Genomic DNA, 23,319 nt, shown 5'->3' with positions numbered 1-23,319 from the left:
AGAGGCAGCAGGAGGTCACAGGCTGAGAGTTATGTAGTAGAAGGAGCAGGTCCCCAACAGCACAGAGCAGTGATATGAGGAGGGGAATAGAGGCAGCAGGAGGTCACAGGCTGAGAGTCATATAGTAGAAGGAGCAGGGTCTCCTAGAGCACAGAGTAGAGATATGATGGGAATAGAGGCAGCAGGAAGCCATAGGCTGAGAGTTATATAGTAAAAGAAGCAGGGTCCTCAACAGCACATAGTAGTGATATGAGGGGGAGAATAGAGGTAGCAGGAAGCCACAGAGTGTGGCCTATATGGTAGACGGTGTAGGGTCCCCAGCAGCACAGAGTAGTGACATGAGGAAGGAATAGAGGCAGCAGGAAGCTACAGACTGAGAGTTATATAGTAGAACTTGGAGCAGGGTCCCCAGCATCAGAAAATAGTGATACGAGGAAGGAATAGAGAAAGCAGGAAGCTACAGACTGAGAGTTATATAGTAGAAGGAGCAGGATCCCCAACAGCACAGAGCAGTGATATGAGGAAGGAATAGAGGCAGCAGGAAGCTACAGACTGAGAGTTATATAGTAGAAGGAGCAGGATCCCCAACAGCACAGAGCAGTGATATGAGGAAGGAATAGAGGAAGCAGGAAGCTACAGACTGAGAGTTATATAGTAGAAATTGGAGCAGGGTCCCCAGCAGCACAGAGTAGTGAGATGAGGAAGGAATAGAGGCAGCAGGAAGCTACAGACTGAGAGTTATATAGTAGAACTTGGAGCAGGGTCCCCAGCATCAGAGAATAGTGATACGAGGAAGGAATAGAGGAAGCTACAGACTGAGAGTTATATAGTAGAAGGAGCAGGATCCCCAACAGCACAGAGCAGTGATATGAGGAAGGAATAGAGGCAGCAGGAAGCTACAGACTGACAGTTATATAGTAGAAGGAGCAGGATCCCCAACAGCACAGAGCAGTGATATGAGGAAGGAATAGAGGAAGCTACAGACTGAGAGTTATATAGTAGAAATTGGAGCAGGGTCCCCAGCAGCACAGAGTAGTGAGATGAGGAAGGAATAGAGGGGGTAATTCCAAGTTGATCGCAGCAGGATTTTTGTTAGCAATTGGGCAAAATCATGTGCACTGCAGGGGAGGCAGATGTAACATGTGCAGAGAGAGTTAGATTTGGGTGGGGTGTGTTCAATCTGCAATCTAATTTGCAGTGTAAAAATAAAGCAGCCAGTATTTACCCTGCACAGAAACAAAATAACTCACCCAAATCTAACTCTTTCTGCACATGTTATATCTGCCTCCCCTGCAGTGCACATGGTTTTGCCCAATTGCTAAAAAAAATATCCTGCTGCGATTAACTTGGAATTACCCCCAGAGGCAGCAGGAAGCTACAGACTGAGAGTTATATAGTAGAACTTGGAGCAGGGTCCCCAGCATCAGAGAATAGTGATACGGGGAAGGAATAGAGGAAGCTACAGACTGAGAGTTATATAGTAGAAGGAGCAGGATCCCCAACAGCACAGAGCAGTGATATGAGGAAGGAATAGAGGAAGCAGGAAGCTACAGACTGAAAGTTATATAGTAGAAATTGGAGCAGGGTCCCCAGCAGCACAGAGTAGTGAGATGAGGAAGGAATAGAGGCAGCAAGAGGCCACAGACTGATAAAGAGATCTATCGAGCAGTGTAAAGAGTGGAGATATTGCCCATAGCAACCAATCAGCTTTGAGGTAGCATTTATCAAGTACATTATATAAAATGATAGGTAGAAGCTCCCCCTCTCCACTCCTAACACTGCTTGATGATATTTCCCCTGAGACACTATGGGCTAGATTTACTAACCTGTGGTTTGTCAAATCCACCGATTATTGGTGGATTTTTGATAGATTTAAAGCGGCAACAGAAATGCTAGCCCAGCCTGTCTTTATGTTACCGCTTCAAATCCATCATTCGAAGTGGCCGATCATTGGAGGCTTGGACAAACCGCGGGTTAGTAAATCTAGTGCTATGTTGGGAGACTCAGCTCTCCAACACGACTGTATGAATCAAGGCTCATATATCCAATGTGTTTGTTATGGCAGATCAGTGTTAGCTTTATAAGGGATGGGCTACATGGACTGTATGCCATAATAAGACTAGCATCATGACACACCCATCACCTGGTCATATAATGTCAGCTATATAGTTCTAGCAATCATGCATGCTATGCCATATAGTGCAATGCGAATAGATGTAGCTGAGGTCTGATGGCGTCTGATGAAGCTCACAATGCAGCCTATTGTGAGCTGCATCAGACCTCAGCTACATCCATTCGCATTGCACTATATGGCATAGCATGCATTGCTAGAACTATATGGCTGACATTATATGACCAGGTGATGGGTGTGTCGCAATGCTAGTATCCGGTACAGTCAGGGTCAGATTGTGCCTGGGGGCTGCTAGTACAGTACAGCGTCTGACAAAGGGGAGGATAATAAATGACAGCTAGTAAATTTACTATTGCCCATGTAATGTTTCTGGTACAATATGGAAAATATAACAAGCATTTCATTATTCCTCAGTCCCCACACTGCTCTCCAGGGACCGCCGCCATCCAGGATCTCCATATTTATATATATATATATATATATATATATATATATATAATAATCAGGTACTGCTGCGGAATCATGTCACTATGAATTATACTTGAACAGCCTCATGCTTAACGTGTAGGCGAGACAGAGGGAGGCAGAGGGGGGTCTATGGGGTGGCCGGCTGAGACGCAGATGGGGCAGCGGAGGTCTGTGGTTCCCCAAGCAGGAAACTACAGGAGAGACGGAACCTGAGTGGATCAATCAGATTATGTAATAATTATTCTGGTTCCGCTCAGCACAGAAACGGTATCCGATAGATGATGGGAGTCATTATATCAGCAAACATAAATAGGAGCATCTACAAACGTGCAAGATTGCAAGCCTTCAGGCCAAGCCTCACATATAAAATATTTATAAAACACCAGTGCTGACGTCAGGTATTATTAAAGATTTACCCAGGTGTGTAAGCCGTGAGCAACAATCTAAACTGTTGTGTGTGTGTGTGTGTGTGTGTGTGTGTGTGTATAGATATATCAATCTATTAATAGATTTATATCATATCTATATCTAGACATATATATAGTACACACACACACACACACACACACACACACACGTATATCATTGTAAAGCTATGTGTATATCTATCTAATTACATAGCTAATTACAGTCCTATAATAGTGACCCTGGTGTGACTCCTGGTGCATGCCTGCATAGATTAGCCCTGTATTATATGTACACAGTAGTATATGATGATGATGTATGAGTGGCGGTAATATATGCACGTGTGCAGATGTAGTGACACGCTGCTGCTGGTGATGTACCCGGTGCCGGGGCATTGTGCATTGCTGACAGTGTGATGATAATGACCGGCCCCTCCCCGCTGCCTGAGTCTGGGAAACCGGTGAGACCAGCAGCAGCAGCAGCAGCAGCAGCAGCCTGAGCTCAGGTGTCGCCTCCTCCTCCTCCCCCTGTGACTCCCCCTCCCTCCCGCACAGCAGTAGCAGCAGCAGCCCCGGTCCGTGCAATGTAAGCGGGGAGTGCAGCTGGCAGCGGCCGCCCGGAGGACGGAGGGAGACCGGAGGTGAGAGAGAGAGAGAGAGAGAGGGGGACGCGGTGGGGTGCAGCAGGGAGAGGGGCACCAGGAACACCTGGGGGGCAGCAGCTGGAGGGGAATGGGGACAGGCAGTTACTTTCTGCCGTGGAGACCACGGTAGTGTCCCAGGGAGGGGGCATCAGGTGGGGGCAGAGTATGGATGTGGGGGTGCTGATGCTGTCTCTGGGAGCACCCCGGGGTGTGTATGGGGCAGGAGGTTGGGGGGTGGTACTATGTGAGTGAGTTAGGTGATGGGGTGCAGTATTGGTTGGAGAGGTAAGTGGGGTGATGGGGGGGGGGGCGGGGCAGGAAGCTATGGACAGGTGTCACCTGGGACAGATGTTACCTGGGGGACATGACAGTAGCCTATGGGGGACAGGGATTACCTGGGGCAGGTGATGGGAGATAATGGGGGCCATGTGATGGGAGCTTTTAAGGGACAGGTTTTGCCTGGGGTAGGTGGCAGGTGCATACGAGAGACATGTATTAGCTGTGGCAGGTGACAGGAGCTTTTAAGAGATATTACATGGGAGAGGTGAGAGGAGCCTATGAGGGGAAGGTATTATCTGGGACAGTGACATGAGTTTATGGGGAGAGGTGTTACCTAGGACAGGTGACAGGAGCTGTCGGGGACGGCTGACAGCAGCTTACCTGGAAGAGGTGACTAGGCATATTGGGGGGGGTCTCAGCTATATGATGGTGCTATGTAGAGAAAGCGTAGTAATAATGATAATATGGCTACCCCCTGATCCATGTCACCAGGACAGGTAGAGGTAACAATGTAGTAGGAGTACAGGAGGTGGGAGAGGTATTATCTGGGTGAGCGGGGGGGGGGGGGGGGGGGGGGGGGTGTACATGTGTGGGAAGTGGGATATCATCAATGTGAGGAGGCTGCAGTGTACTGGAGCAGAGTTTATCGGAGGCAATGGTCGTCCTTTGTGTCTGTTCTGTTTATACGGTATCTATAGATGCTGGTTCATTTGTAAATGACACATTACGTATATATGAATGTACTGCACACCCTGTATACCTGTACACACCTGTGCCTCTCCCAGCCCATACATCATTCATTAGTATTAATTACCTTTATGGGAACTGGTATGTAAACAGTGCATCACACGGAGACAGTGGTACAATTGCAGAGTACTGTGTGCGGTGTAGTACACAGATGTATTGATTTCAGAATATTACATTATAATACTTGGCACTGTGTGGTACTACAGCTCAGCATGTGACTGTTTGTACTTTTCAGTAACAGGATCCATCCTCACCTGGAGGATCTCCAGTGAGTTATGGGGGCAGTAATATAGTGTGCTTGGTATTAATATCATATGCAGGGTGGGTGCTGGGCACTCTAGGTCCCCTTCACCCTCACAATGCCAGGCGATGTGTGGGGTGCCAGGCAGAGGAGGGTCCGAGTCATTGCTGCCTGTTATATTGATCCTCCTATCTCAGTGACAGGCAGAGAGTGTTGCGTTGCTCTGTGACATCACCACTCCGCGATAAAGTCCCGGCCAATCACTGACACAGAGGAGAAGCAGCAGAAAGCATCAGAGTACCTGGAAGGAAGCACAAATAAAATCCTCAATTAATTTAAGTAACTTAATACACACACTCCAGCCCAGTGTCAGCCATTGGGGTGTTTCATTTGAACTCCCAGGGCAGCTGACGCTCATTTCCGGGCGTGGGGGAAAATATACTCTAGTAGACATTGTAGAGTTCTAGGCCTCCCTTACTTTGCCTAACGGTAGCACTAGTCCTGCATATATGGCATAGTATTGTATATTTGCTGAATATACCATTTGTACACTAAAATATGATATGGATTTGCACATGGAGTAGGACCTAGTACTGTTGGCGTGCAGAGTATATGGGTCAGATTTATTTGGTAGCGAGCAGTAGCCTGGAAGCTTTGTGGGATGTTTCTCTCTAGCTGATTAACAGTATTGTGACCTTATAGTACTGTGTGGAGTATTAGTGTACCAGGAACGTTATAGTGCTGTGTGGGGTATCAGTGTTATTGTACCAGTACCTGGGTCGTTATAGTGCTGTGCGGAGTATCAGTATACCTGGGACGTTATAGTGCTGTGTGGAGTATCAGTGTACCTGGGACGTTATAGTGCTGTGTGGAGAATCCGTGTACCTGGGACATTATAGTACTGTGTGGAGTATCAGTGTACCTGGGTCGTTATAGTGCTGTGCGGAGTATCAGTGTACCTGGGATGTTATAGTGCTCAAGGAGTATCAGTGTACCAGGGACGTTATAGTGCTCTGTGGAGTATCAGTGTACCAGGGACGTTATAGTGCTGTGTGTGGAGTATCAGTGTACCTGAGATGTTATAGTGCTTTGTGGAGTATCCGTGTACCAGGGACGTTATAGTGCTGTGTGTGGAGTATCAGTGTACCTGGGATGTTACAGTGCTGTGTGGAGTATCAGTGTACCTGAGATGTTATAGTGCTGTGTGGAGTATCAGTGTACCTGGGATGTTATAGTGCTCAAGGAGTATCAGTGTACCAGGGACGTTATAGTGCTGTGTGTGGAGTATCAGTGTACCTGGGATGTTACAGTACTGTGTGGAGTATCAGTGTACCTGGGAAATTATAGTGCTGTGTGGAGTATCAGTGTACCTGGGATGTTATAGTGCTCTGTGGAGTATCAGTGTACCTGGGACGTTATAGTGCTCTGAGTGGAGTATCAGTGTACCTGGGATGTTATAGTACTGTGTGGAGTATCAGTATAACTGGGACGTTATAGTGCTGTGTGGAGTATCAGTGTACCTGGGACGTTATAGTGCTGTGTGTGGAGTATCAGTGTACCTGGGATGTTATAGTACTGTGTGGAGTATCAGTATAACTGGGACGTTATAGTGCTGTGTGGAGTATCAGTGTACCTGGGACGTTATAGTGCTGTGTGTGGAGTATCAGTGTACCTGGGATGTTATAGTACTGTGTGGAGTATCAGTATACCTGAGATGTTATAGTGCTGTGTGGAGTATCAGTGTACCTGGGATGTTATAGTGCTCAAGGAGTATCAGTGTACCAGGGACGTTATAGTGCTGTGTGTGGAGTATCAGTGTACCTGGGATGTTACAGTACTGTGTGGAGTATCAGTGTACCTGGGAAATTATAGTGCTGTGTGGAGTATCAGTGTACCTGGGATGTTATAGTGCTCTGTGGAGTATCAGTGTACCTGGGACGTTATAGTGCTCTGAGTGGAGTATCAGTGTACCTGGGATGTTATAGTACTGTGTGGAGTATCAGTATAACTGGGACGTTATAGTGCTGTGTGGAGTATCAGTGTACCTGGGACGTTATAGTGCTGTGTGTGGAGTATCAGTGTACCTGGGATGTTATAGTACTGTGTGGAGTATCAGTATAACTGGGACGTTATAGTGCTGTGTGGAGTATCAGTGTACCTGGGACGTTATAGTGCTGTGTGTGGAGTATCAGTGTACCTGGGATGTTATAGTACTGTGTGGAGTATCAGTATACCTGGGATGTTATAGTGCTGTGTGGAGTATCAGTGTACCTGGGACTTTATAGTGCTGTGTGTGGAGTATTAGTGTACCTGGGACGTTATAGTGCTGTGTGGAGTATCAGTGTACCTGAGATGTTATAGTGCTGTGTGGAGTATCAGTGTACCAGGGACGTTATAGTGCTGTGTGGAGTATCAGTGTACCTGGGATGTTATAGTGCTCTGTGGAGTATCAGTGTACCAGGGACGTTATAGTGCTGTGTGTGGAGTATCAGTGTACCTGGGATGTTACAGTGCTGTGTGGAGTATCAGTGTACCTGGGACATTATAGTGCTGTGTGGAGTATCAGTGTACCTGGGATGTTATAGTGCTTTGTGGAGTATCCGTGTACCAGGGACGTTATAGTGCTGTGTGTGGAGTATCAGTGTACCTGGGATGTTACAGTGCTGTGTGTGGAGTATCAGTGTACCTGGGACAATATAGTGCTGTGTGGAGTATCAGTGTACCTGGGATGTTATAGTGCTCTGTGGAGTATCAGTGTACGAGGGACGTTATAGTGCTGTGTGTGGAGTATCAGTGTACCTGGGATGTTATAGTGCTCTGTGGAGTATCAGTGTACCTGGGACGTTATAGTGCTGTGTGTGGAGTATCAGTGTACCTGAGACGTTATAGTGCTAAGTGGAGTATCAGTGTACCTGGGACATTATAGTGCTGTGTGGAGTATCAGTGTACCTGGGATGTTATAGTGCTCTGTGGAGTATCAGTGTACCTGGGAAGTTATAGTGCTGTGTGTGGAGTATCAGTGTACCTGGGATGTTATAGTACTGTGTGTGGAGTATCAGTGTACCTGGGACATTATAGTGCTGTGTGGAGTATCTGTATACCTGGGACGTTATAGTGCTGTGTGTGGAGTATCAGTGTACCTGGGATGTTATAGTACTGTGTGTGGAGTATCAGTGTACCTGGGACATTATAGTGCTGTGTGGAGTATCTGTATACCTGGGATGTTATAGTGCTGTGTGTGGAGTATCAGTGTACCTGGGATGTTGTAGTACTGTGTGGAGTATCATTATACCTGGGACGTTATAGTGCTGTGTGGAGTATCAGTGTACCAGGGACGTTATAGTGCTGTGTGTGGAGTATCAGTGTACCTGGGATGTTACAGTGCTGTGTGGAGTATCAGTGTACCTGGGACATTATAGTGCTGTGTGGAGTATCAGTGTACCTGGGATGTTATAGTGCTCTGTGGAGTATCGGTGTACCTGGGACGTTATAGTGCTGTGTGTGGAGTATCAGTGTACCTGAGACGTTATAGTGCTGAGTGGAGTATCAGTGTACCTGGGACGTTATAGTGCTGTGAGTGGAGTATCAGTGTACCTGGGATGTTATAGTACTTTGTGGAGTATCAGTATACCTGGGACGTTATAGTGCTGTGTGTGGAGTATTAGTGTACCTGGGACGTTATAGTGCTGTGTGTGGAGTATTAGTGTACCTGGGACGTTATAGTGCTGTGTGTGGAGTATCAGTGTACCTGGGACGTTATAGTGCTGTGTGGAGTATCAGTGTACCTGGGACGTTATAGTGCTGTGTGGAGTATCAGTGTACCTGGGACGTTATAGTTCTGAGTGGAGTATCAGTGTACCTGGGACGTTATAGTGCTGTGTGTGGAGTATCAGTGTACCTGAGACGTTATAGTGCTGAGTGGAGTATCAGTGTACCTGGGACGTTATAGTGCTGTGAGTGGAGTATCAGTGTACCTGGGATGTTATAGTACTGTGTGGAGTATCAGTATACCTGGGACGTTATAGTGCTGTGTGTGGAGTATTAGTGTACCTGGGACGTTATAGTGCTGTGTGTGGAGTATTAGTGTACCTGGGACGTTATAGTTCTGTGTGGAGTATCAGTGTACCTGGGACTTTATAGTGCTGTGTGTGGAGTATCAGTGTACCTGGGACATTATAGTGCTGAGTGGAGTATCAGTGTACCTGAGATGTTATAGTACTGTGTGGAGTATCAGTGTATCTGGGTCAGTGTAGTACAGAGTAGTGTTGATGTTTTATATGTTATTGTATCGGTGTGTGAGATGATGCTATTGGTATTATTGGTATGTGGAGCATTTAGAAAAAATATTTTTGTAACTAAAGTCAATTAGAACATTCCTCCCATACTGTATAATCGCCTCTCCCTGTCCCTATCAGCCCTCACCCCCCATCTCACCCTGGGTTTACCTCTCCCTATTACTATCTGCTCATTCCCAATCTCACATCGCTCCTACCTCCCCCTGTCCCATTGTGGCCTCCCCCTATCTCATCTGATCATCATCTACCCCAATCTCACATCGCTCCTACCTCCCCCTGTCCCATTGTGGCCTCCCCCTATCTCATCTGATCACCATCTACCCCAATCTCACATCGCTCTTACCTCCCCCTGTCCCATTGTGGCCTCCCCCCTATCTCATCTGATCACCATCTACCCCAATCTCACATCGCTCTTACCTCCCCCTGTCCCATTGTGGCCTCCCCCTATCTCATCTGATCACCATCTACCCCAATCTCACATGGCTCTTACCTCCCCCTGTCCCATTGTGGCCTCCCCCCATCTGATCACCATCTACCCCAATCTCACATGGCTCTTACCTCTCCCTGTCCCATTGTGGCCTCCCCCACCTTTCTCATCTGATCACCATCTACCGCAATCTCACATGGCTCTCACCTCTCCCTGTCCCATTGTGGCCTCCCCCTATCTCATCTGATCACCATCTACCCCAATCTCACATGGCTCTTACCTCCCCCTGTCCCATTGTGGCCTCCCCCCATCTGATCACCATCTACCCCAATCTCACATGGCTCTTACCTCTCCCTGTCCCATTGTGGCCTCCCCCTATCTCATCTGATCACCATCTACCCCAATCTCACATCGCTCTTACCTCTCCCTGTCCCATTGTGGCCTCCCCCCATCTGATCACCATCTACCCCAATCTCACATGGCTCTTACCTCTCCCTGTCCCATTGTGGCCTCCCCCTATCTCATCTGATCACCATCTACCCCAATCTCACATCGCTCTTACCTCTCCCTGTCCCATTGTGGCCTCCCCCTATCTCATCTGATCACCATCTACCCCAATCTCACATCGCTCCTACCTCCCCCTGTCCCATTGTGGCCTCCCCCTATCTCATCTGATCACCATCTACCCCAATCTCACATCGCTCCTACCTCCCCCTATCTCATCTGATCACCATCTACTCAATCTCACATGGCTCTTACCTCCCCCTGTCCCATTGTGGCCTCCCCCCCTATCTCATCTGATCACCATCTACCCCAATCTCACATGGCTCTTACCTCTCTCTGTCCCATTGTGGCCTCCCCCTATCTCATCTGATCACCATCTACCCCAATCTCACATCGCTCCTACCTCCCCCTGTCCCATTGTGGCCTCCCCCTATCTCATCTGATCACCATCTACCCCAATCTCACATCGCTCCTACCTCCCCCTGTCCCATTGTGGCCTCCCCCTATCTCATCTGATCACCATCTACCCCAATCTCACATGGCTCTTACCTCTCCCTGTCCCATTGTGGCCTCCCCCTATCTCATCTGATCACCATCTACCCCAATCTCACATGGCTCTTACCTCCCCCTGTCCCATTGTGGCCTCCCCCTATCTCATCTGATCACCATCTACCCCAATCTCACATGGCTCTTACCTCTCCCTGTCCCATTGTGGCCTCCCCCTATCTCATCTGATCACCATCTACCCCAATCTCACATCGCTCCTACCTCCCCCTATCTCATCTGATCACCATCTACCCAATCTCACATGGCTCTTACCTCCCCCCCTATCTCATCTGATCACCATCTACCCCAATCTCACATGGCTCTTACCTCTCTCTGTCCCATTGTGGCCTCCCCCTATCTCATCTGATCACCATCTACCCCAATCTCACATTGCTCCTACCTCCCCCTGTCCCATTGTGGCCTCCCCCTATCTCATCTGATCACCATCTACCCCAATCTCACATGGCTCCTACCTCTCCCTGTCCCATCGTGTCCTCCCCCCCTATCTCATCTGATCACCATCTACCCCAATCTCACATGGCTCTTACCTCCCCCTGTCCCATTGTGGCCTCCCCCTTTCTCATCTGATCACCATCTACCCCAATCTCACATCGCTCCTACCTCCCCCTGTCCCATTGTGGCCTCCCCCTATCTCATCTGATCACCATCTACCCCAATCTCACATCGCTCTTACCTCCCCCTGTCCCATTGTGGCCTCCCCCTATCTCATCTGATCACCATCTACCCCAATCTCACATGGCTCTTACCTCCCCCTGTCCCATTGTGGCCTCCCCCCATCTGATCACCATCTACCCCAATCTCACATGGCTCTTACCTCTCCCTGTCCCATTGTGGCCTCCCCCACCTTTCTCATCTGATCACCATCTACCGCAATCTCACATGGCTCTCACCTCTCCCTGTCCCATTGTGGCCTCCCCCTATCTCATCTGATCACCATCTACCCCAATCTCACATGGCTCTTACCTCCCCCTGTCCCATTGTGGCCTCCCCCCATCTGATCACCATCTACCCCAATCTCACATGGCTCTTACCTCTCCCTGTCCCATTGTGGCCTCCCCCTATCTCATCTGATCACCATCTACCCCAATCTCACATCGCTCTTACCTCTCCCTGTCCCATTGTGGCCTCCCCCTATCTCATCTGATCACCATCTACCCCAATCTCACATCGCTCCTACCTCCCCCTGTCCCATTGTGGCCTCCCCCTATCTCATCTGATCACCATCTACCCCAATCTCACATCGCTCCTACCTCCCCCTATCTCATCTGATCACCATCTACTCAATCTCACATGGCTCTTACCTCCCCCTGTCCCATTGTGGCCTCCCCCCCTATCTCATCTGATCACCATCTACCCCAATCTCACATGGCTCTTACCTCTCTCTGTCCCATTGTGGCCTCCCCCTATCTCATCTGATCACCATCTACCCCAATCTCACATCGCTCTTACCTCCCCCTGTCCCATTGTGGCCTCCCCCTATCTCATCTGATCACCATCTACCCCAATCTCACATCGCTCTTACCTCCCCCTGTCCCATTGTGGCCTCCCCCTATCTCATCTGATCACCATCTACCCCAATCTCACATCGCTCCTACCTCCCCCTGTCCCATTGTGGCCTCCCCCCCTATCTCATCTGATCATTATCCGCCCTCGTTAACAGTCTCTCCTCTAATCACTATGTCTCTTTTGTATAAATAATGAGGCTTGTAGCCATCAGTAAACCCACCAGCAGGGAATAGATTACATTCAGTGCATCCATACTTCCTAATCTGAGTCTTGGGACTGACCCTGGTTTCCCGTCCTGTGCGTACTCGTGTCCCACCTCTAGTTATTACTTCTATAATTATTATCCTGAACTCACTGATCAGAGAGGCTGCCGGGGGGACTACAAGTCCCAGCCTGCCCTAGCTGGCCCATATCGGCCACCTGTATTTCCACCACCGCTGTAAAGCCTAGAGGCTGCTAATCCTGCTCTGTCCCTCCACCTCTGTACAGGGATATTTCTCAGCCTCTCCCCCCTACTCCTATTACAGACACAATGAACACACAGAAAGCGCTGTACAGTGTCCTCTGCACACAGTGTTTACCACAGGCCGCCCTCCTGTACTGTAATACCTCACTCACAATAATAATATGTGTATCCGGTGACGCTCGTCGCAGCCTTGCCGCAGGATCCTGGCCAATTGTTGGGGGATCCAGAGTTCGGATTAGACAGGGATTAGGGGTTTTGTTGCTTTCTGCTGTGTCTGGTCTATAGCTGCCACGTCCGGTGGTTAGGGTACTCTGGGATTGGAAAATGCTCTGACCTGACATAAAATGCTTCTTGTCAGTGCTCCAATAATGACCTCGCTGTCATTCAAGCACCTCACTGTCCATTCACCAACGGGCATGTATGTGCATACGGTGCCAGTTCCAGGTGTAACATCAGAGCAGGTGGTACGGTAATCTTATTCCCGCCCGTGGTATTGGATAACAGATTTTTACTGACAGAAAAATCAGGATTTCTAAGGCTATTAAGGCACGTACACCTGTGTATCATAATACAGGCTGGAAATGCTCTGGCTGCAGAGGATAGTAATCTAATACTTTTTCTCTAACGTCCTAGTGGATGCTGGGACTCCGTCAGGACCATGGGGAATAGCGGGCTCCGCAGGAGACAGGGCACATCTAAAAAAGCTTTTAGGTCACATGGTGCGTACTGGCTCCTCCCCCTATGACCCTCCTCCAAGCCTCAGTTAGGTTTTTGTGCCCGTCCGAGAGGGTGCAATCTAGGTGGCTCTCCTAAAGAGCTGTTTAGAAAAGTTTTTTTTTAGGTTTCAATCTCAGTGATTCCTGCTGGCAACAGGATCACTGCATCGAGGGACTTAGGGGAGAGATTTCCAACTCACCTGCGTGCAGGATGGATTGGAGTCTTAGGCTACTGGACACTTAGCTCCAGAGGGAGTCGGAACACAGGTCAGCCTGGGGTTCGTCCCGGAGCCGCGCCGCCGATCCCCCTTACAGACGCTGAAGAGACGGCAGAACGGAGGTCCGGAAAGCAGGCGGCAGAAGACTCCTCAGTCTTCTTGAAGGTAGCGCACAGCACGGCAGCTGTGCGCCATTGTTGTCACACGGCTCACTGACTCAGTCACGGAGGGTGCAGGGCGCTGCTGGGGGCGCCCTGGGCAGCAATATAATTACCTTTAGTGGCAAAATAAATACATCGCATATAGCCATTAAGGCTATATGTATGTATTTTAACCCAGGCCAGTTTCTTAAAAACCGGGGGAAAGCCTGCCGAAAAAGGGGCGGAGCCTATTCTCCTCAGCACTCAGCGCCATTTTCCTGCTCAGCTCCGCTGGTGAGGAAGGCTCCCAGGTCTCTCCCCTGCACTGCACTACAGAAACAGGGTAACAAAGAGAAGGGGGGCATAAATTGGCGATATTTATATATTAAGAGCGCATATATAGTAAACAACACCTTCTAGGGTTGTTTATATACATTTATAGCGCTTTTGGTGTGTGCTGGCAAACTCTCCCTCTGTCTCCCCAAAGGGCTAGGGGGTCCTGTCTTCGATTAGAGCATTCCCTGTGTGGCTGCTGTGTGTCGGTACGTGTGTGTCGACATGTATGAGGACGATGTTGGTGTGGAGGCAGAGCAATTGCCGATGATGGTAATGTCACCCCCTAGGGAGTCGACACCGGAATGGATGGCTTTAGTTATGGAATTACGTGATAATGTCAGCACATTACAAAAGTCAGTTGACGAAATAAGACGCCCGGCAAACCAGTTAGTACCGGTTCAGGCGTCTCAGACACCGTCAGGGGCTGTAAAACGTCCTTTACCTCAGTCAGTCGACACGGGTACCGACACAGATGAATCTAGTGTCGACGGTGAAGAAACAAACGTATTTTCCAATAGGGCCACACGTTATATGATCACGGCAATGAAGGAGGCTTTGCAGATCTCTGATACTGCTGGTACCTCAAAAAGGGGTATTATGTGGGGGGTGAAAAAACTACCTGTATTTTTTCCAGAATCAGAGGAATTGAATGACGTGTGTGATGAAGCGTGGGTTAACCCCGATAGAAAACTGCTAATTTCCAAGAAGTTATTGGCATTATACCCTTTCCCACCAGAGGTTAGGGCGCGCTGGGAAACACCCCCTAGGGTGGATAAGGCGCTCACACGTTTATCAAAGCAAGTGGCGTTGCCGTCTCCTGATACGGCCGCCCTCAAGGATCCAGCAGATAGGAGGCTGGAAACTACACTGAAGAGTATATACACACATACTGGTGTTATACTGCGACCGGCAATAGCCTCAGCCTGGATGTGCAGTGCTGGGGTAGTGTGGTTGGATTCTCTGACTGAAAATATTGATACCCTGGATAGGGACAGTATTTTATTGACTCTAGAGCAATTAAAGGATGCTTTCCTTTATATGCGAGATGCTCAGAGGGATGTTTGTACTCTAGCATCAAGAGTAAGCGCGATGTCCATATCTGTCAGAAGAAGTTTATGGACGCGACAGTGGTCAGGTGATGCGGATTCCAAGAGGCATATGGAAGTATTGCCATATAAAGGAGAGGAATTGTTTGGGGTCGGTCTTTCGGACCTGGTGGCCACGGCAACTGCCGGCAAATCCACTTTTTTACCTCAGACCCCCTCCCAACAGAAAAAGACACCGTCTTTTCAGCCGCAGTCCTTTCGCTCCTATAAAAAGCGACCAAAAGGGCAGTCTTATCTGCCGCGAGGCAGAGGAAAGGGTAAGAAAGGGCAGCAAGCAGCCCCTGCCCAGGAACAGAAGCCAGCCCCGGCTTCTACAAAGCCATCAGTATGACGCTGGGGCTTTACAAGCGGACTCAGGAACGGTGGGGGGTCGACTCAAGATTTTCAGCAATCAATGGGTTCACTCACAAGTGGACCCGTGGGTCCTGCAGATAGTATCTCAGGGTTACATGCTGGAGTTCGAAAGGTCTCCCCCTCGCCGGTTCCTAAAGTCTGCTTTACCAACGTCTCCCTCAGAAAGGACGTCGGTTTTGGAAGCCATTCACAAGCTGTATTCTCAGCAGGTGATAGTCAAGGTACCCCTCCTACAACAGGGAAAGGGGTATTATTCCACACTATTTGTGGTACCGAAACCGGACGGTTCGGTAAGGCCTATTCTAAATCTGAAATCCTTGAACCTGTACATAAAGAAATTCAAGTTCAAGATGGAGTCACTCAGAGCAGTGATAGCGAATCTGGAAGAAGGAGACTTCATGGTGTCCTTGGACATAAAAGATGCTTATCTACATGTCCCGATTTACCCCTCACACCAAGGGTATCTCAGGTTCGTGATACAAGACTGTCATTATCAGTTTCAAACGCTGCCGTTTGGGTTGTCCACGGCCCCTCGGGTCTTTACCAAGGTAATGACCGAAATGATGGTTCTTCTACGAAGAAAAGGCGTATTAATTATCCCTTACTTGGACGATCTCCTGATAAGGGCAAAGTCCAGAGAACAGCTGGAAGTCGGTGTAGCGCTAACACAAGTAGTGCTTCAGCAACACGGGTGGATTCTAAATCTTCCAAAATCTCAATTGACCCCGACAACACATCTGCTGTTCCTGGGCATGATTCTGGACACGGTTCAGAAAAAGGTATTTCTCCCGGAAGAGAAAGCAAGGGAGTTATCCGAACTTGTCAAGAACCTCCTAAAACCAGGAACTGTGTCAGTACATCAATGCACAAGAGTCCTGGGAAAGATGGTGGCTTCGTACGAAGCGATTCCATTCGGCAGATTCCATGCACGAACATTTCAGTGGGATCTGCTGGACAAATGGTCCGGATCGCATCTGCACATGCATCAGCGGATAACACTGTCACCGAGAACAAGGTTGTCTCTCCTGTGGTGGTTGCAGACTGCCCATCTATTAGTGGGCCGCAGATTCGGCATACAGGACTGGGTCCTGGTGACTACGGATGCCAGCCTACGAGGTTGGGGAGCAGTCACAAAGGGAAGAAACTTCCAGGGCGTGTGGTCAAACCTGGAGACGTCTCTTCACATAAATATACTGGAGCTAAGAGCGATCTACAATGCTCTAAGCCTGGCAAAATCGCTGCTTCAGGGTCAGCCGGTGTTGATCCAGTCCGACAACATCACGGCAGTCGCCCACGTAAACCGACAAGGCGGCACGAGAAGCAGGAGTGCAATGGCAGAAGCTGCAAGGATTCTGCGCTGGGCGGAGAATCATGTCGTAGCACTGTCAGCAGTGTTCATCCCGGGAGTGGACAACTGGGAAGCAGATTTCCTCAGCAGACACGACCTTCACCCGGGAGAGTGGGGACTTCATCCAGAAGTTTTCCACATGATTGTGAACCGTTGGGAAAAACCAAAGGTGGACATGATGGCGTCTCGCCTCAACAAAAAATTGGACAGGTATTGCGCCAGGTCAAGAGACCCTCAGGCAATAGCTGTGGACGCTCTGGTAACACCGTGGGTGTACCAGTCAGTGTATGTGTTCCCTCCTCTGCCTCTCATACCAAAGGTACTGAGAATTATACGGAAAAGAGGAGTAAGAACAATACTGGTAGCTCCGGACTGGCCAAGAAGAACTTGGTATCCGGAACTTCAAGAGATGCTCACGGAGGATCCGTGGCCTCTACCTCTAAGAAGGGATCTGCTTCAGCAGGGACCTTGTATGTTCCAAGACTTACCGCGGCTGCGTTTGACGGCATGGCGGTTGAACGCCGGATTCTAAAAGAGAAGGGCATTCCTGAGGAAGTTATTCCTACTTTAATTAAAGCCAGGAAAGAAGTGACCGCACAACATTATCACCGCATTTGGAGAAAATATGTTGCGTGGTGTGAGGCCAAGAAGGCTCCAACGGAAGAATTTCAATTGGGTCGATTCTTACATTTCCTGCAAGCAGGATTGTCTATGGGCCTCAAATTGGGGTCCATTAAAGTTCAAATTTCGGCCTTATCAATTTTCTTCCAGAAGGAATTGGCGTCAGTGCCTGAAGTACAAACTTTCGTCAAAGGTGTACTACATATACAACCCCCAATAGTGCCTCCAGTGGCACCGTGGGATTTGAACGTGGTTCTAAATTTTCTCAAATCTCATTGGTTTGAGCCTTTAAAATCGGTAGATTTAAAATACCTTACATGGAAGGTAACCATGCTGTTGGCCCTGGCTTCAGCCAGGAGAGTTTCGGAGTTGGCAGCTTTGTCATACAAAAGCCCATATCTGATATTCCATTCGGACAGGGCAGAATTGAGGACACGTCCTCAATTTCTCCCTAAGGTGGTTTCGGCATTTCACTTGAACCAGCCTATTGTGGTGCCTGCGGCTACTAGCGACTTGGAGGACTCCAAGTTACTGGACGTTGTCAGAGCATTAAAAATATATATTTCAAGGACAGCTGGAGTCAGAAAATCTGACTCGTTGTTTACTTTGTATGCACCCAACAAGTTGGGTGCTCCTGCGTCTAAACAGACGATTGCACGTTGGATATGTAGTACAATCCAACTTGCACATTCTGTGGCAGGCCTGCCACAGCCTAAATCTGTAAAGGCCCATTCCACAAGGAAAGTGGGCTCATCCTGGGCGGCTGCCCGAGGAGTCTCGGCATTACAACTTTGCCGAGCAGCTACGTGGTCAGGGGAGAACACGTTTGTAAAATTTTACAAATTTGATACTCTGGCTAAAGAGGACCTGGAGTTCTCTCATTCGGTGCTGCAGAGTCATCCGCACTCTCCCGCCCGTTTGGGAGCTTTGGTATAATCCCCATGGTCCTGACGGAGTCCCAGCATCCACTAGGACGTTAGAGAAAATAAGAATTTACTTACCGATAATTCTATTTCTCATAGTCCGTAGTGGATGCTGGGCGCCCATCCCAAGTGCGGATTGTCTGCAATGCTTGTACATAGTTATTGTTACAAAAATCGGGTTATTACTGTTGTTGTGAGCCATCTGTTCAGAGGCTACTTCGTTTGTGTTATCATACTGTTAACTGGGTTCAGATCACAAGTTGTACGGTGTGATTGGTGTGGCTGGTATGAGTCTTACCCGGGATTCAAGATCCTTCCTTATTGTGTACGCTCGTCCGGGCACAGTACCTAACTGAGGCTTGGAGGAGGGTCATAGGGGGAGGAGCCAGTACGCACCATGTGACCTAAAAGCTTTTTTTAGATGTGCCCTGTCTCCTGCGGAGCCCGCTATTCCCCATGGTCCTGACGGAGTCCCAGCATCCACTACGGACTATGAGAAATAGAATTATCGGTAAGTAAATTCTTATTTTACACATGCAGTTCATCTAATTCGGGACCAGACTTAAAGACAGGTCCGTCAAATGATTTGACTCCATGGGCCGTTAAAGTGCCCCTCTCGCACGCAGTGGAGGCAGCCATTTTGTGGGCTGCAGCAATCCTTCTTGCTGTGGCCTCTGCTCTATGCAGTGCATGTGCAGTGGTCTCCGGCCCTTAATTATATGTATAGGGCCTGTGATGCACAGGCCTGTGGGTGACTGCCGGGTACTGTTTGTGGTCTTTGCGTTCTATACAGTCTATGTAAACGCTGCCATGCTAATGCCTGTCGCTCACGTGTCCGCTGAATCCCGCCTCTGCGACATTCCTATAGCCATCTTATTTTTTGCTGGGGAGGGTAAGACTCTTGGGTGCCTTGCATTAGCGCTGCTCCGTTCTCTGCCGTTAACCGCATATGGAGGTAGCGGGGGAGGCCTAAGTGAAATGGAGACATAGGGGCAGATTTACTAAACCTTGGAGAGTGATAAAGTGGAGAGAGATAAAGTATCAACCAATCAGCTCCTGTCATTTTTTTCAAACACAGCCCGTAACATGGCAAGTAGGAGCTGATTGGCTGGTACTTTATCTCTCTCCAAAGCTTAGTACATAGAATTTGATGGCAGATAAGAACTACTATGCCCCCGTCCAGTCTTCCCATTATTTATATCTCTGACCTCAGATACGATTGATTTATCTTTTTTTATTATACAGGTTTTATTTAAATCCCAGTCTTGTAATGTCCGCTGTTGAACGCGTCCGCGTGTTCCTTCCTTGATATATAGCGTATACTGTATGACGGCTTCTATCTCCTCTCTCTGTTCCCAGCTACACATCCTTGATATTCCCTGGTGCAATTTAGGTCATGGAGATAAATCCTCCAGGAGTGATCACGGTGTTCCAGGCGAGCTTGCACCAATGTCCTATAGCAGCCATTCCCAACCTCCGTCCTGAAGGCGCACTAACTGTCCAGGTTTCAGGGATATCCAGGCGTCAGCACAGATGGTTAAATCACAATAACTGAGGTACTAATTAGGTCACCTGTGCTCAAGCCTGGATGTCCCTAAAACCTTTACTGTCAGTGTACCTTGAGGACCGAGGTTAGGAATGTCTGATCTATAGAGTGGTATTACTTACAGCACCCCCCGTGTTTCCTCTCCATATACAACCCAGCACCCCGCTGGCCTTCCTCTGAGCTCTGCTACGTCGTAATAATACGAACAATGGCTCCTAGATCCCTTTCCTACCTAGTAGTGTATTTGTGTCATTAATGATGGAGTCAGTGTTTTGGGGGTTTTGAAACCCTAGTTCATGATTCTGCAGATATTGGCATGGAGCTGTAGACTCCGCACCCTTGATCAGGACTCGGTACATTTCTTAAGCATTCACAATTTCGACAATCATTATGACATTTGTAACGCCGACACGGAACATGCCGACAGGTTCACAGCGTTGACTTTGGCCATGACGTCGTTCAGCATGTCGACACTGATGTTATGTCGACATACTGTTTTTCCTGTCATTCTATCCCTGACCCTAATAGAGATGTCATCATTTTGCCCATGTCGGCATAATCAGTGTCCACCTTCTGCTGTTGACGTTGTGAATGTCAGCATTATGATTGTTGACGTCTTGATTGCATACCTTTGACCGGTCCTCTAGTCTCATCAGTGTTTACCCCCCATGATATGTCTACCCTGCGCTCACTTCCGTGCCTCCTGCTCAGCACTTACCTTTAATGTCAGTAGTATTGTCACTGATCGAGATATTGAATAGCATCAGGTCCAAGACCAGATCCCTGGGATACTCCACTGCTAGCCGCCTCACAGTCTTCTGTCTTCAGCCAACATCGTATCCGTACAGCCGCCTTTAAATCGAATCACTATTCAATTGTATCACTATTCAATTTAAATGGAATCGCTATTCAATTGTATTGTGTTCAATCACTATTCAAAAGCCACCTTTAAATCGAGTTGTATTCAATTGTGTTTGGGAGGCAGTGGCTTCCCAAACGCATGTCCGGCGTCGACTTCACTTGCAATCTGAGTAGCCAGCCCAGCACCAATGGGTCTGAAGCCTCCAGTGCAGTGTCTGGAATCCTCTCTTGCTTTTCTAAAAGCATGTTACTGGACAACTGAAATATATGAGGGTCTCACTTGACGAGGGCACTACGTTGTTACGGGACATATGTGAAGAGGAACTTACTGACTGTGCTTTACGTGTTGATCATTTTCTGCAGGAAACCACTTGTATGGCCGTCTGTCATGCACACAGCTGGGATGTAAATACAAATTCCTCTGTTTACACTAACTACAATTGGCCATTGTGAGCGCCGAGTTACGTAATCTGGATGTGTAAAGATAGTGACAGTATATTGACAGATACAGGATTTAAAGCAGGGCTGCTTTTGGAATATGACCAAATTTGAAGCCCCACTGAAACTGGGGGCCCTATACCAAGGCCATCTTTGCCTTGCTATTGCATACAATATACTATTAGGTTAATAGGCAACTGACAAATATTAACCCTAGTGTGTGTGGCAGGGAATATAGATTGTAAACTCTGATGGGGCAATTAAGGGTGTAAATTACAAATATTCTCTGTACATCGCTGCGTACTATGGTGGCGCTATATAAATAAACGATAGTAATAATTACACACTGCATATATTTCTAGTGTGTTTGTAGAAATGTGGACAATTAATGCGCACGTTGTGGGTTAATGTCTGTATGTGCGCCTGTCTGTGTGGGCCGCGGTCACATGCTCTGTGTGTCGTGCATTCCTGGGCTATGTGAAGCGTGGAATGACAAATGGCCTGCATCCTTCGCACACAGTAACTCATGCACTGCCATAGGCACACCTGAGACTAGGGGGAAGGCACTAAGGGGGCGATTCAAATGTCTTTTTGGGCGCCCATCAGAGCAATTCAATTGTTAATCTGATCTAGCGCCCATTATTTTTTAAGAGCCCAAATAGACGGGGTTTAGCCGCGAATAGCAGCTAATCCCGTCTATAGTCCTAGTTAAAGTGTCCAAACACCCTGAGGAGGCAGCGATAAGAAATGTCTAATGGGTGCCGGAAATTAACTACAATTGAATTGCTCCATGTTGCGCCCCATAAATCGTATATGTATCAAGGTTTAACTTCTCTCTGCTGTAGCACACGTTGTGCATGGCCGTCTGTTGCAACTACACAGAATCTGATTGTGACGCAGTATATAACTGGCTGGTGCGGTCCTGCGTGAACCTACGTCTCCGGCAATGTATTTGGACATATTCATTAATGATCGGGTTCTAGAACCTGGCAAGCTCTTCTCTGGGATGGGAGCTGCTCTTGTGATCGAAAATGGGAGATTGCAGCAGATATTTCCGATATTTACTACAGTCTGCCGTAGATACATTCAGGGAATACTTAATATTTGCAGGTATCCCCTAAATATACCTTGATAAATAGACCCCCTTGACGTAATAACCCTGCTTGGTAAGTAGATCTGTAAACCCCCTGCAAACCTCCACTGATTGTCAGGACAAATCATTTGTGCTGGAACGGGATTGAAGGGAATTCAACCTTCAGATGACTTTAACTGACTGGTTTGTACATGCCTCCCTCCTGCTTTTACTAGGTACATTGCCTTATGTTTCATTACTCCTTCAGTGCTTTTCAGCTAGGTATTTATATCACGAGGGTGATAATTATTTTGCTTCACCTGGGATATGTCAGCTCTTCTGTACTCAGTGCAATTGTGTAATATCCAAAGGGCAGGGTACATCGCTATGACTGTTTATATAAAGACAATAGCTAGGAATTCCTGCAGAATGTCACAAAGATAAAGTGCAATGTGGGTATTAAAAGTTTCTGGAGGACGTGCACAAATCGTTAACCTGAGAGGGGTCTGTAGGGATTGCGTCCCTGCAGGAACAGATATGTGGACTGATGCTATTGTGTTATTATGGTATCTGTTTGTCTAGCTTAGTACTTGCAGGTGCGGGGAGCTGGTGCATGTTGGGTAGCTCACCCAGACTCCCGAGAGAGCAGCCCAGCCTCCTGGACCCTGGTGAGTGGGGGTATTGGCCAGTGTAAGTACCCCTGGATAACGATGACCGCTATCAAACAGCGCAAGCAGAGGGAGCGTCTGTCCGCATTGATTTCATACAGGCAGATTTACGCATGTTTTTCTGTGCATCCAAATTGGGAGCATCTGCGACGGAGTTGCATTTAATTCTGCGTCAGTCCCATTGTACGCGGTACAGTTGAGGTGGACCTTTGTGTGCTAGAAATTCCATCTGGACACGACCACTAAATGTGGCTTTAAGTGACATTAGGCTGGAAATAAGAGTTGACCGCTCC

At 48.2% G+C, this 23,319-nt stretch overlaps 1 protein-coding gene across 1 annotated transcript in view; it reads left to right on the top strand.

Moving 5' to 3' along the window:
- Positions 1-3,381: 3,381 nt before the first annotated feature.
- PALM3 (paralemmin 3) overlaps positions 3,382-23,319 on the top strand; it is a 31,307-nt gene continuing 11,369 nt past the window's right edge. Inside the window, exon 1 of the mRNA XM_063931129.1 lies at positions 3,382-3,644. The gene's annotated coding sequence lies outside the window, so the exon portion shown is untranslated. The remainder of the gene's footprint in view (positions 3,645-23,319) is intronic.

Source organism: Pseudophryne corroboree, chromosome 6, assembly GCF_028390025.1.
Source record: "Pseudophryne corroboree isolate aPseCor3 chromosome 6, aPseCor3.hap2, whole genome shotgun sequence".
In the NCBI taxonomy this organism is placed as follows: domain Eukaryota; kingdom Metazoa; phylum Chordata; class Amphibia; order Anura; family Myobatrachidae; genus Pseudophryne; species Pseudophryne corroboree.
This window is presented reverse-complemented; position numbering and strand designations above follow the sequence as displayed.